The sequence below is a fragment of the Phalangium opilio genome, unplaced genomic scaffold (genome assembly GCF_054372755.1).
Source record: "Phalangium opilio isolate 3A_F unplaced genomic scaffold, DU_Popi_V2 ptg000329l_1, whole genome shotgun sequence".
Lineage (NCBI taxonomy): Eukaryota > Metazoa > Arthropoda > Arachnida > Opiliones > Phalangiidae > Phalangium > Phalangium opilio.
The window spans coordinates 11,402,087-11,417,169 of NW_028324226.1; the positions used below are offsets into that span (position 1 = coordinate 11,402,087).

The 15,083-nt window shown below is 46.4% G+C and overlaps 2 non-coding genes across 2 annotated transcripts; both read right to left on the reverse strand.

The window, feature by feature from the left end:
- Positions 1-10,502: 10,502 nt before the first annotated feature.
- Positions 10,503-10,575, reverse strand: TRNAY-GUA (transfer RNA tyrosine (anticodon GUA)). Its single transcript has one exon. It is a non-coding gene; the product is annotated as a tRNA-Tyr (tRNA).
- A 1,838-nt stretch (positions 10,576-12,413) lies between these two features.
- On the reverse strand, positions 12,414-12,486 carry TRNAY-GUA (transfer RNA tyrosine (anticodon GUA)). Its single transcript has one exon. It is a non-coding gene; the product is annotated as a tRNA-Tyr (tRNA).
- Positions 12,487-15,083: the final 2,597 nt, after the last annotated feature.

Below are 15,083 nucleotides of genomic sequence, written 5' to 3' on the forward strand. Positions count from 1 at the left end.
AATGTTCGTCAGGTGTTGTGGAAAAAACCTTGACTTTTTACGTCACATCTGAGACGTCACAACACCGCTCCCGGATGGGCTCGAACCACCAACCTATTGGTTAACAGCTGAACGCGCTAATCATTGCGCCACGGAAGCCCAAAAATTAAATGTTCGTCAGGTATTGTGGAAAAACTCTGACATTTTACGTTACATCTGAGACGTCACAACACCGCTCCCGGATGGGCTCGAACCACCAACCTATTGGTTAACAGCCGAACGCGCTAACCATTGAGCCACGGAAGCTCAGAAATTATATGGTTGTCACGTATTGTGGAAAAGTTTTGACTTTTTACGCTACATCTGAGACCCCACAACAACTCTCCCGGGAGGGCTCGAACCTTCAACCTTTCGATTAACAGCTGAACGCGCTAATCATTGCGCCACGGAAGCCCAAAAATTAAATGTTCGTCAGGTATTGTGGAAAAACCTTGACTTTTTACGTCACATCTGAGACCTCACAACACCGCTCCCGGATGGGCTCGAACCACCAACCTATTGGTTAACAACCGAACGCGCTAACCATTGACCCACGGAAGCTCAGAAATTAAATGGTTGTCACGTATTGTGGAAAAGTTTTGACTTTTTACGCTACATCTGAGACCCCACAACACCTCTCCCGGGTGGGCTCGAACCTTCAACCTTTCGATTAACAGCTGAACGCGCTAATCATTGCGCCACGGAAGCTCAAAAATTAAATGTTCGTCAGGTATTGTGGAAAAACTCTGACATTTTACGTTACATCTGAGACCTCACAACACCGCTCCCGGATGGGCTCGAACCACCAACCTATTGGTTAACAGCCTAACGCGCTAACCATTGCGCCACGGAAGCCCAAAAATTAAATGTTCGTCAGGTGTTGTGGAAAAAACCTTGACTTTTTACGTCACATCTGAGACGTCACAACACCGCTCCCGGATTTGCTCGAACCACCAACCTATTGGTTAACAGCCGAACGCGCTAACCATTGAGCCACGGAAGCCCGAAAGTTAAATGCTCGTCAGGTATTGTGTAAAAACCTTGACTTTTTACGTCACATCTGAGACCTCACAACACCGCTCCCGGATGGGCTCGAACCACCAACCTATTGGTTAAAAGCCGAACGCGCTAACCATTGAGCCACGTAAGCTCAGAAATTAAATGGTTCTCACGTATTGTGGAAAAGTTTTGACTTTTTACGCTACATCTGAGACCCCACAATACCTCTCCCGGGTGGGCTCGAACCTTCAACCTTTCGATTAACAGCTGAACGCGCTAATCATTGCGCCACGGAAGCCCAAAAATTAAATGGTCGTCAGGTGTTGTGGCAAAACTTTTGCTTTCTACGTTACATTTGAGATCCCACACCACCGCTTCCGGGTGGGCTCGAACCACCAACCTATTGGTTAACAGCCGAACGCGCTAACCAATGAGCCACGGAAGCTCAGAAATTAAATGGTTGTCACGTATTGTGGATAAGTTTTGACTTTTTACACTACATCTGAGACCCCACAACACCTCTTCCGGGTGGGCTCGAACCACCAGCCTTTCGATTAACAGTTGAACGCGCTAATAATTGCGCCACGGAAGCCCGAAAATTAAATGTTCGTCAGGTATTGTGGAAAAACTCTGACATTTTACGTTACATCTGAGACGTCACAACAGCGCTCCCGGATGGGCTCGAACCACCAACCTTTCGGTTAACAACTGAACGCGCTGACCATTGCGCCACGGAAGCCCAAAAATTAAATGGTCGTCAGGTATTGTGTAAAATCCTAGACTTTTTACGTCACATCTGAGACCTCACAACACCGCTCCCGGATGGGCTCGAACCACCAACCTATTGGTTAACAGCCGAACGCGCTAACCATTGTGCCACGGAAGCTCAGAAATTAAATGGTTGTCAGGTATTGTGGATAAGTTATGACTTATTACGTTACATCTGAGACCCTACAACACCTCTCCCGGTTGGGCTCGAACCACCAACCTTTCGGTTAACAGCCGAACGCGCTAACCATTGCGCCACGGAAGCCCAAAAATTAAATGGTCGTCAGGTATTGTGGAAAAAACTTGACTTTTTACGTCACATCTGAGACGTCACAACACCGCTCCCGGATGGGCTCGAACCACCAACCTATTGGTTAACAGCCGAACGCGCTAACCATAGCGCAACGGAAGCCCAAATATTAAATGGTCGTCAGGTATTGAGGTAAAACTTTGACTTTTTACTTCACATCTGAGACGTCACAACACCGCTCCCGGGAGGGCTCGAACCACCAACCTATTGGTTAACAACCGAACGCGCTAACCATTGCGCCACGGACGCCCAAAAATTAAATGGTCGTCAGGTATTGTAAGAAAACTTTGGGTTTTTACGTTACATTAGAGATCCCACAACACCGCTTCTGGGTGGGCTCGAACCACCAACCTTTCGGTTAACAGCCGAACGCGCTAACCATAGCGCAACGGAAGCCCAAATATTAAATGGTCGTCAGGTGCTGTGGAAAAACTATGACATTTATGTTACATCTGAGACCTCACAACACCGCTCCCGGATGGGCTCGAACCACCAACCTATTGGTTAACAGCCGAACGCGCTAACCATTGAGCCACGGAAGCTCAGAAATTAAATGGTTGTCACGTAATGTGGAAAAGTTTTGACTTTTTACGCTACATCTGAGACCCCACAACACCTCTCCCGGGTGGGCTCGAACCTTCAACCTTTCGATTAACAGCTGATCGCGCTAATCATTGCGCCACGGAAGCCCAAAAATTAAATGGTCGTCAGGTATTGTGGAAAAACTTTGGCTTTCTACGTTACGTTTGACATCCCACAACGCCGCTCCCGGGTGGGCTCGAACCACTAACCTATTGGTTAACAGCTGAACGCGCTAACCATTGCGCCACGGAAGCCCAAAAATTAAATGCTCGTCAGGTACTGTGTAAAAACCTTGACTTTTTACGTCACATCTGAGACCTCACAACACCGCTCCCGGTTGGGCTCGAACCACCAACCTTTCGGTTAACAGCCGAACGCGCTAACCATTGCGCCACGGAAGCCCAAAACTTAAATGCTCGTCAGGTATTGTGTAAAAACCTTGACTTTTTACGTCACATCTGAGACCTCACAACACCGCTCCCGGATGGGCTCGAACCACCAACCTATTGGTTAACAGCCGAACGCGCTAACCATTGAGCCACGGAAGCTCAGAAATTAAATGGTTGTCACGTATTGTGGAAAAGTTTTGACTTTTTACGCTACATCTGAGACCCCACAACACCTCTCCCGGGTGGGCTCGAACCTTCAACCTTTCGATTAACAGCTGAACGCGCTAATCATTGCGCCACGGAAGCCCAAAAGTTAAATGCTCGTCAGGTATTGTGTAAAAACCTTGACTTTATACGTCACATCTGAGACCTCACAACACCGCTCCCGGATGGGCTCGAACCACCAACCTATTGTTTAACAGCCGAACGCGCTAACCATAGAGCCACGGAAGCTCAGAAATTAAATGGTTGTCACGTATTGTGGATAAGTTATGACTTATTACGTTACATCTGAAACCCTACAACACCGCTCCCGGATGGGCTCGAACCACCAACCTATTGGTTAACAGCCGAACGCGCTAACCATTGAGCCACGGAAGCTCAGAAATTAAATGGTTGTCACGTATTGTGGATAAGTTATGACTTATTACGTTACATCTGAAACCCTACAACACCTCTCCCGGTTGGGCTCGAACCACCAACCTTTCGGTTAACAGCCGAACGCGCTAACCATTGCGCCAAGGAAGCCCAAAAAATAAATGGTCGTCAGGTATTGTGGAAAAACTTTGGCTTTCTACGTTACATTTGAGACCCCACATCACCGCTCCCGGGTGGGCTCGAACCACCAACCTATTGGTTAACAGCCGAACGCGCTAACCATTGCGCCAAGGAAGCCCAAAAATTAAATGTTCGTCAGGTATTGTGGAAAAACTCTGACATTTTACGTTACATCTGAGACCTCACAACACCGCTCCCGGATGGGCTCGAACCACCAACCTATTGGTTAACAGCCGAACGCGCTAACCATTGCGCCACGGAAGCCCAAAAATTAAATGGTCGTCAGGTGTTGTGGAAAAAACCTTGACTTTTTACGTCACATCTGAGACGTCACAACACCGCTCCCGGATGGGCTCGAACCACCAACCTATTGGTTAACAGCCGAACGCGCTAACCATTGAGCCACGGAAGCTCAGAAATTAAATGGTTGTCACGTATTGTGGAAAAGTTTTGACTTTTTACGCTACATCTGAGGACCCACAACACCTCTCCCGGGTGGGCTCGAACCTTCAACCTTTCGATTAACAGCTGAACGCGCTAATCATTGCGCCACGGAAGCTCAAAAATTAAATGTTCGTCAGGTATTGTGGAAAAACTCTGACATTTTACGTTACATCTGAGACCTCGCAACACCGCTCCCGGATGGGCTCGAACCACCAACCTATTGGTTAACAGCCTAACGCGCTAACCATTGCGCCACGGAAGCCCAAAAATTAAATGTTCGTCAGGTGTTGTGGAAAAAACCTTGACTTTTTACGTCACATCTGAGACGTCACAACACCGCTCCCGGATGGGCTCGAACCACCAACCTATTGGTTAACAGCTGAACGCGCTAATCATTGCGCCACGGAAGCCCAAAAATTAAATGTTCGTCAGGTATTGTGGAAAAACTCTGACATTTTACGTTACATCTGAGACGTCACAACACCGCTCCCGGATGGGCTCGAACCACCAACCTATTGGTTAACAGCCGAACGCGCTAACCATTGAGCCACGGAAGCTCAGAAATTATATGGTTGTCACGTATTGTGGAAAAGTTTTGACTTTTTACGCTACATCTGAGACCCCACAACAACTCTCCCGGGAGGGCTCGAACCTTCAACCTTTCGATTAACAGCTGAACGCGCTAATCATTGCGCCACGGAAGCCCAAAAATTAAATGTTCGTCAGGTATTGTGGAAAAACCTTGACTTTTTACGTCACATCTGAGACCTCACAACACCGCTCCCGGATGGGCTCGAACCACCAACCTATTGGTTAACAACCGAACGCGCTAACCATTGACCCACGGAAGCTCAGAAATTAAATGGTTGTCACGTATTGTGGAAAAGTTTTGACTTTTTACGCTACATCTGAGACCCCACAACACCTCTCCCGGGTGGGCTCGAACCTTCAACCTTTCGATTAACAGCTGAACGCGCTAATCATTGCGCCACGGAAGCTCAAAAATTAAATGTTCGTCAGGTATTGTGGAAAAACTCTGACATTTTACGTTACATCTGAGACCTCACAACACCGCTCCCGGATGGGCTCGAACCACCAACCTATTGGTTAACAGCCTAACGCGCTAACCATTGCGCCACGGAAGCCCAAAAATTAAATGTTCGTCAGGTGTTGTGGAAAAAACCTTGACTTTTTACGTCACATCTGAGACGTCACAACACCGCTCCCGGATTTGCTCGAACCACCAACCTATTGGTTAACAGCCGAACGCGCTAACCATTGAGCCACGGAAGCCCGAAAGTTAAATGCTCGTCAGGTATTGTGTAAAAACCTTGACTTTTTACGTCACATCTGAGACCTCACAACACCGCTCCCGGATGGGCTCGAACCACCAACCTATTGGTTAAAAGCCGAACGCGCTAACCATTGAGCCACGTAAGCTCAGAAATTAAATGGTTCTCACGTATTGTGGAAAAGTTTTGACTTTTTACGCTACATCTGAGACCCCACAATACCTCTCCCGGGTGGGCTCGAACCTTCAACCTTTCGATTAACAGCTGAACGCGCTAATCATTGCGCCACGGAAGCCCAAAAATTAAATGGTCGTCAGGTGTTGTGGCAAAACTTTTGCTTTCTACGTTACATTTGAGATCCCACACCACCGCTTCCGGGTGGGCTCGAACCACCAACCTATTGGTTAACAGCCGAACGCGCTAACCAATGAGCCACGGAAGCTCAGAAATTAAATGGTTGTCACGTATTGTGGATAAGTTTTGACTTTTTACACTACATCTGAGACCCCACAACACCTCTTCCGGGTGGGCTCGAACCACCAGCCTTTCGATTAACAGTTGAACGCGCTAATAATTGCGCCACGGAAGCCCGAAAATTAAATGTTCGTCAGGTATTGTGGAAAAACTCTGACATTTTACGTTACATCTGAGACGTCACAACAGCGCTCCCGGATGGGCTCGAACCACCAACCTTTCGGTTAACAACTGAACGCGCTGACCATTGCGCCACGGAAGCCCAAAAATTAAATGGTCGTCACGTATTGTGTAAAATCCTAGACTTTTTACGTCACATCTGAGACCTCACAACACCGCTCCCGGATGGGCTCGAACCACCAACCTATTGGTTAACAGCCGAACGCGCTAACCATTGTGCCACGGAAGCTCAGAAATTAAATGGTTGTCAGGTATTGTGGATAAGTTATGACTTATTACGTTACATCTGAGACCCTACAACACCTCTCCCGGTTGGGCTCGAACCACCAACCTTTCGGTTAACAGCCGAACGCGCTAACCATTGCGCCACGGAAGCCCAAAAATTAAATGGTCGTCAGGTATTGTGGAAAAAACTTGACTTTTTACGTCACATCTGAGACGTCACAACACCGCTCCCGGATGGGCTCGAACCACCAACCTATTGGTTAACAGCCGAACGCGCTAACCATAGCGCAACGGAAGCCCAAATATTAAATGGTCGTCAGGTATTGAGGTAAAACTTTGACTTTTTACTTCACATCTGAGACGTCACAACACCGCTCCCGGGAGGGCTCGAACCACCAACCTATTGGTTAACAACCGAACGCGCTAACCATTGCGCCACGGACGCCCAAAAATTAAATGGTCGTCAGGTATTGTAAGAAAACTTTGGGTTTTTACGTTACATTAGAGATCCCACAACACCGCTTCTGGGTGGGCTCGAACCACCAACCTTTCGGTTAACAGCCGAACGCGCTAACCATAGCGCAACGGAAGCCCAAATATTAAATGGTCGTCAGGTGCTGTGGAAAAACTATGACATTTATGTTACATCTGAGACCTCACAACACCGCTCCCGGATGGGCTCGAACCACCAACCTATTGGTTAACAGCCGAACGCGCTAACCATTGAGCCACGGAAGCTCAGAAATTAAATGGTTGTCACGTAATGTGGAAAAGTTTTGACTTTTTACGCTACATCTGAGACCCCACAACACCTCTCCCGGGTGGGCTCGAACCTTCAACCTTTCGATTAACAGCTGATCGCGCTAATCATTGCGCCACGGAAGCCCAAAAATTAAATGGTCGTCAGGTATTGTGGAAAAACTTTGGCTTTCTACGTTACGTTTGACATCCCACAACGCCGCTCCCGGGTGGGCTCGAACCACTAACCTATTGGTTAACAGCTGAACGCGCTAACCATTGCGCCACGGAAGCCCAAAAATTAAATGCTCGTCAGGTACTGTGTAAAAACCTTGACTTTTTACGTCACATCTGAGACCTCACAACACCGCTCCCGGTTGGGCTCGAACCACCAACCTTTCGGTTAACAGCCGAACGCGCTAACCATTGCGCCACGGAAGCCCAAAACTTAAATGCTCGTCAGGTATTGTGTAAAAACCTTGACTTTTTACGTCACATCTGAGACCTCACAACACCGCTCCCGGATGGGCTCGAACCACCAACCTATTGGTTAACAGCCGAACGCGCTAACCATTGAGCCACGGAAGCTCAGAAATTAAATGGTTGTCACGTATTGTGGAAAAGTTTTGACTTTTTACGCTACATCTGAGACCCCACAACACCTCTCCCGGGTGGGCTCGAACCTTCAACCTTTCGATTAACAGCTGAACGCGCTAATCATTGCGCCACGGAAGCCCAAAAGTTAAATGCTCGTCAGGTATTGTGTAAAAACCTTGACTTTATACGTCACATCTGAGACCTCACAACACCGCTCCCGGATGGGCTCGAACCACCAACCTATTGGTTAACAGCCGAACGCGCTAACCATAGAGCCACGGAAGCTCAGAAATTAAATGGTTGTCACGTATTGTGGATAAGTTATGACTTATTACGTTACATCTGAAACCCTACAACACCGCTCCCGGATGGGCTCGAACCACCAACCTATTGGTTAACAGCCGAACGCGCTAACCATTGAGCCACGGAAGCTCAGAAATTAAATGGTTGTCACGTATTGTGGATAAGTTATGACTTATTACGTTACATCTGAAACCCTACAACACCTCTCCCGGTTGGGCTCGAACCACCAACCTTTCGGTTAACAGCCGAACGCGCTAACCATTGCGCCAAGGAAGCCCAAAAAATAAATGGTCGTCAGGTATTGTGGAAAAACTTTGGCTTTCTACGTTACATTTGAGACCCCACATCACCGCTCCCGGGTGGGCTCGAACCACCAACCTATTGGTTAACAGCCGAACGCGCTAACCATTGCGCCACGGAAGCCCAAAAACTAAATGGTCGTCAGGCATTGTGGAAAAACTTTGGTTTTCTACGTTACATTTGAGATCCCACAACACCGCTCCCGGGTGGGCTCGAACCACCAACCTATTGGTTAACAGCTGAACGCGATAACCATTGCGCAACGGAAGCCCAAAAATTAAATGCTCGTCAGGTATTGTGTAAAAACCTTGACTTTTTACGTCACATCTGAGACCTCACAACACCGCTCCCGGATGGGCTCGAACCACCAACCTTTCGGTTAACAGCCGAACGCGCTAACCATAGCGCAACGGAAGCCCAAATATTAAATGGTCGTCAGGTGCTGTGGAAAAACTATAACATTTATGTTACATCTGAGACCTCACAACACCGCTCCCGGATGGGCTCGAACCACCAACCTATTGGTTAACAGCCGAACGCGCTAACCATTGAGCCACGGAAGCTCAGAAATTAAATGGTTGTCACGTAATGTGGAAAAGTTTTGACTTTTTACGCTACATCTGAGACCCCACAACACCTCTCCCGGGTGGGCTCGAACCTTCAACCTTTCGATTAACAGCTGATCGCGCTAATCATTGCGCCACGGAAGCCCAAAAATTAAATGGTCGTCAGGTATTGTGGAAAAACTTTGGCTTTCTACGTTACGTTTGACATCCCACAACGCCGCTCCCGGGTGGGCTCGAACCACTAACCTATTGGTTAACAGCTGAACGCGCTAACCATTGCGCCACGGAAGCCCAAAAATTAAATGCTCGTCAGGTATTGTGTAAAAACCTTGACTTTTTACGTCACATCTGAGACCTCACAACACCGCTCCCGGATGGGCTCGAACCACCAACCTTTCGGTTAACAGCCGAACGCGCTAACCATAGCGCAACGGAAGCCCAAATATTAAATGGTCGTCAGGTGCTGTGGAAAAACTATAACATTTATGTTACATCTGAGACCTCACAACACCGCTCCCGGATGGGCTCGAACCACCAACCTATTGGTTAACAGCCGAACGCGCTAACCATTGAGCCACGGAAGCTCAGAAATTAAATGGTTGTCACGTAATGTGGAAAAGTTTTGACTTTTTACGCTACATCTGAGACCCCACAACACCTCTCCCGGGTGGGCTCGAACCTTCAACCTTTCGATTAACAGCTGATCGCGCTAATCATTGCGCCACGGAAGCCCAAAAATTAAATGGTCGTCAGGTATTGTGGAAAAACTTTGGCTTTTTACGTCACATCTGAGACCTCACAACACCGCTCCCGGATGGGCTCGAACCACCAACCTATTGTTTAACAGCCGAACGCGCTAACCATAGAGCCACGGAAGCTCAGAAATTAAATGGTTGTCACATATTGTGGATAAGTTATGACTTATTACGTTACATCTGAAACCCTACAACACCGCTCCCGGATGGGCTCGAACCACCAACCTAATGGTTAACAGCCGAACGCGCTAACCATTGAGCCACGGAAGCTCAGAAATTAAATGGTTGTCACGTATTGTGGATAAGTTATGACTTATTACGTTACATCTGAAACCCTACAACACCTCTCCCGGTTGGGCTCGAACCACCAACCTTTCGGTTAACAGCCGAACGCGCTAACCATTGCGCCAAGGAAGCCAGAAAAATAAATGGTCGTCAGGTATTGTGGAAAAAATCTGACATTTTACGTTACATCTGAAACCTCACAACACCGCTCTTGGATGGGCTCGAACCACCAACCTATTGGTTAACAGCCGAACGCGCTAACCATTGAGCCATGGAAGTTCAGAAATAAAATGGTTGTCAGGTATTGTGGATAAGTTATGACTTATTACGTTACATCTGAGACCCTACAGCACCTCTCCCGGTTGGGCTCGAACCACCAACCTTTCGGTTAACAGCCGAACGCGCTAACCATTGCGCCAAGGAAGCCAGAAAAATAAATGGTCGTCAGGTATTGTGGAAAAACTTTGGCTTTCTACGTTACATTTGAAATCCCACATCACCGCTCCCGGGTGGGCTCGAACCACCAACCTATTGGTTTACAGCCGAACGCGCTATCCATTGCGCCACGGAAGCCCAAAAACTGAATGGTCGTCAGGTATTGTGGAAAAACTTTGGCTTTCTACGTTACATTTGAGATCCCACAACACCGCTCCCGGGTGGGATCGAACCACCAACCTATTGGTTAACAGCTGAACGCGCTAACCATTGCGCCACGGAAGCCCAAAAATTAAATGCTCGTCAGGTATTGTGTAAAAACCTTGACTTTTTACGTCACATCTGAGACCTCACAACAGCGCTCCCAAATGGGCTCGAACCACCAACCTATTGGTTAACAGCCGAACGCGCTAACCATTGAGCCACGGAAGCTGAGAAATTAAATGGTTGTCAGGTATTGTGGATAAGTTATGACTTATTACGTTACATCTGAGACCCTACAACACCTCTCACGGTCGGGCTCGAACCACCAACCTATTGGTTAACAGCCGAACGCTCTAACCATTGAGCCACGGAAGCCCAAAAATTAAATGTTCGTCAGGTATTGTGGAAAAACTCTGACATTTAACGTTACATCTGAGACGTCACAACACTTCTCCCGGATGGGCTCGAACCACCAACCTATTGGTTAACAGCCGAACGCGCTAACCATTGCGCCACTGAAGCCCAAAAATTAAATTTTCGTCAGGTATTGTGGAAAAACTCTGACATTTTACGTTACATCTGAGACGTCACAACACCGCTCCCGGGAGGGCTCGAACCACCAACCTATTGGTTAACAACCGAACGCGCTAACCATTGCTCCACGGACGCCCAAAAATTAAATGGTCGTCAGGTATTGTGGGAAAACTTTGGGTTTTTACGTTACATTAGAGATCCCACAACACCGCTCCTGGGTGGGCTCGAACCACCAACCTATTGGTTAACAGCCGATCGCGCTAACCATTGAGCCACGGAAGCTCAGAAATTAAATGGTTGTCACGTATTGTGGAAAAGTTTTGACTTTTTACGCTACATCTGAGACCCCACAACACCTCTCCCGGGTGGGCTCGAACCTTCAACCTTTCGATTAACAGCTGAACGCGCTAATCATTGCGCCACGGAAACCCAAAAGTTAAATGCTCGTCAGGTATTGTGTAAAAACCTTGACTTTTTACGTCACATCTGAGACCTCACAACACCGCTCCCGGATGGGCTCGAACCACCAACCTATTGTTTAACAGCCGAACGCGCTAACCATAGAGCCACGGAAGCTCAGAAATTAAATGGTTGTCACGTATTGTGGATAAGTTATGACTTATTACGTTACATCTGAAACCCTACAACACCGCTCCCGGATGGGCTCGAACCACCAACCTAATGGTTAACAGCCGAACGCGCTAACCATTGAGCCACGGAAGCTCAGAAATTAAATGGTTGTCACGTATTGTGGATAAGTTATGACTTATTACGTTACATCTGAAACCCTACAACACCTCTCCCGGTTGGGCTCGAACCACCAACCTTTCGGTTAACAGCCGAACGCGCTAACCATTGCGCCAAGGAAGCCAGAAAAATAAATGGTCGTCAGGTATTGTGGAAAAAATCTGACATTTTACGTTACATCTGAAACCTCACAACACCGCTCTTGGATGGGCTCGAACCACCAACCTATTGGTTAACAGCCGAACGCGCTAACCATTGAGCCATGGAAGTTCAGAAATAAAATGGTTGTCAGGTATTGTGGATAAGTTATGACTTATTACGTTACATCTGAGACCCTACAGCACCTCTCCCGGTTGGGCTCGAACCACCAACCTTTCGGTTAACAGCCGAACGCGCTAACCATTGCGCCAAGGAAGCCAGAAAAATAAATGGTCGTCAGGTATTGTGGAAAAACTTTGGCTTTCTACGTTACATTTGAAATCCCACATCACCGCTCCCGGGTGGGCTCGAACCACCAACCTATTGGTTTACAGCCGAACGCGCTATCCATTGCGCCACGGAAGCCCAAAAACTGAATGGTCGTCAGGTATTGTGGAAAAACTTTGGCTTTCTACGTTACATTTGAGATCCCACAACACCGCTCCCGGGTGGGATCGAACCACCAACCTATTGGTTAACAGCTGAACGCGCTAACCATTGCGCCACGGAAGCCCAAAAATTAAATGCTCGTCAGGTATTGTGTAAAAACCTTGACTTTTTACGTCACATCTGAGACCTCACAACAGCGCTCCCAAATGGGCTCGAACCACCAACCTATTGGTTAACAGCCGAACGCGCTAACCATTGAGCCACGGAAGCTGAGAAATTAAATGGTTGTCAGGTATTGTGGATAAGTTATGACTTATTACGTTACATCTGAGACCCTACAACACCTCTCACGGTCGGGCTCGAACCACCAACCTATTGGTTAACAGCCGAACGCTCTAACCATTGAGCCACGGAAGCCCAAAAATTAAATGTTCGTCAGGTATTGTGGAAAAACTCTGACATTTAACGTTACATCTGAGACGTCACAACACTTCTCCCGGATGGGCTCGAACCACCAACCTATTGGTTAACAGCCGAACGCGCTAACCATTGCGCCACTGAAGCCCAAAAATTAAATTTTCGTCAGGTATTGTGGAAAAACTCTGACATTTTACGTTACATCTGAGACGTCACAACACCGCTCCCGGGAGGGCTCGAACCACCAACCTATTGGTTAACAACCGAACGCGCTAACCATTGCTCCACGGACGCCCAAAAATTAAATGGTCGTCAGGTATTGTGGGAAAACTTTGGGTTTTTACGTTACATTAGAGATCCCACAACACCGCTCCCGGGTGGGCTCGAACCACCAACCTTTCGGTTAACAGCCGAACGCGCTAACCATAGCGCAACGGAAGCCCAAATATTAAATGGTCGTCAGGTGCTGTGGAAAAACTATGACATTTATGTTACATCGGAGACCTCACAACACCGCTCCCGGATGGGCTCGAACCACCAACCTATTGGTTGACAGCCACGGAAGCTCAGTAATTAGATGGTTGTCAGGTATTGTGGAGAAACTCTGACTTTTTACGTTACATCTGAGACCCCACAAAACGCTCCCGGAGGGGCTCGAACCACCAACCTTTTGAATAACAGCTGAGCGCACTAACCATTGCGCCACGGAAGCCCAAAAATTAAATGTTCGTCAGGTATTGTGGAAAAACTCTGACTTTTCACGTTACATCTGAGACACCACAAAACGCTCCCGGATGGGCTCGAACCACCAAACTTTCGGTTCGTCAGTTATTGTGGAAAACGTTTGACTTTTTACGTTACATCTGAGACCTCACAATACCGTTCCCAGATGGGCTCGAACCACCAACCTATTGGTTAACAGCCGAACGCGCTAACCATTGAGCCACGGAAGTTCAGAAATTAAATGTTTGTCCCGTATTGTGAAAAAGTATTGACTTTTTACGTTACGTCTGAGACCCCACAACACCTCTCCTGGGTGGGCTCGAACCACCAACCTTTCGGTTAACAGCCGAACGCGCTAACCATTGCGCCACGGAAGCCCAAATATTAAATGGTCGTCAGGTATTGTGGAAAAACCTCGACTTTTTACGTCACATCTGAGACGTCACAACACCGCTCCCGGATGGGCACGAACCACCAACCTTTCGACAAATTTTTGACCGAAATCAGCTTAATTCCCTATAAAACACTCATTAAAAGTGATTTCATCTCGATTGAACAATAAATAAAATGTACCTCGGTTTTTAATAACATTTTCAAAATCGACGTTTCACGGCCAAAGAAGCATATTTTGAGTATTTCTTCACTATTTTCAAATATAACCACTGAAACCATTATTTTTATACTTTTTGCTATAATTCAAGCAAATGTAACGATATTCATTCAAAAAACTTTAAAAATTCAATTTTTCAATAAGAAATCGTTGTCACGGATTTTGTATCTTGAAGAAGAAAAACATGCGATTTTTTCGGTACTTTTTTGAATGCATTTTTTTCTGGAGAAATTTTTGACCGAATTCAGCTTAATTCCCTATAAAACACTCATTAAAAGTGATTTCATCTCGATTGAACAATAAATAAAAATGTACCTCGATTTTTAATAACATTTTCAAAATCGACGTTTCACGGCCAAAGAAGCATACTTTGAGTATTTCTTCACTATTTTCAAATATAACCACTGAAACCATTATTTTTATCCTTTTGGTTTAATTCAAGCAAATGTAACGATATTCATTCAAAAAACTGTTAAAATTTAATTTTTCAATAAGAAATCGTTGTCACGGATTTTGTATCTTGAAGAAGAAAAACATGCGATTTTTTCGGTACACTTTTGAATGCATTTTTTTCTGGAGAAATTTTTGACCGAATTCAGCTTAATTCCCTATAAAACACTCATTAAAAGTGATTTCATCTCGATTGAACAATGAATAAAAATGTACCTCGATTTTTAATAACATTTTCAAAATCAACGTTTCACGGCCAAAGAAGCATATTTTGAGTATTTCTTCACTATTTTCAAATATATTCACTGAAACCATTATTTTTATACTTTTTGCTTTAATTCAAGCAATGTAACGATATTCATTCAAAAAACTG